Below are 389 nucleotides of genomic sequence, written 5' to 3' on the forward strand. Positions count from 1 at the left end.
GAAAGAAAGACCTTTTAGCTAGAAATCTGCAGCCACCCCAGCCACCCCCCAGGCGTGGAGAAGGGATGTGATCTGTCCCCAGCAGACGCTTCTGTCCTAGATTTGACTTTATAGCTCCTTTGGGCCTTCTTCCATTCCTTCTTCATGCTTTGAGTGGGAGCCTCAAGGAGGATGGATGGGGGTGCTGGCCTAGAACGCATAGCCACAGCATGGAGTCACACTTTGGGAGAGATGAGACCCCGACCAAATTTTTATCCCCGCTGGGTTGGTTTCTGCTTTTCATTGTGAGAGGACTGGTCTTCCCTTTCTCCCTCCCTCCAAGGTTGCTGGGTCCGGTCACTCCCAGCCAGCAGTAGCTCCTAACTCGTGGCTACAGGGGAGGTCAGAAA

The 389-nt window shown here is 53.7% G+C and overlaps 1 protein-coding gene across 4 annotated transcripts in view; it reads left to right on the forward strand.

The window, feature by feature from the left end:
* The window catches only part of RRBP1 (ribosome binding protein 1), a 65099-nt gene that overhangs the window by 56275 nt on the left and 8435 nt on the right, over positions 1-389 (forward strand). The gene's annotated exons all lie outside the window — the stretch shown is intronic.

This window comes from Pteropus alecto, unplaced genomic scaffold, assembly GCF_000325575.1.
Source record: "Pteropus alecto unplaced genomic scaffold, ASM32557v1 scaffold45, whole genome shotgun sequence".
Classification (NCBI taxonomy): domain Eukaryota; kingdom Metazoa; phylum Chordata; class Mammalia; order Chiroptera; family Pteropodidae; genus Pteropus; species Pteropus alecto.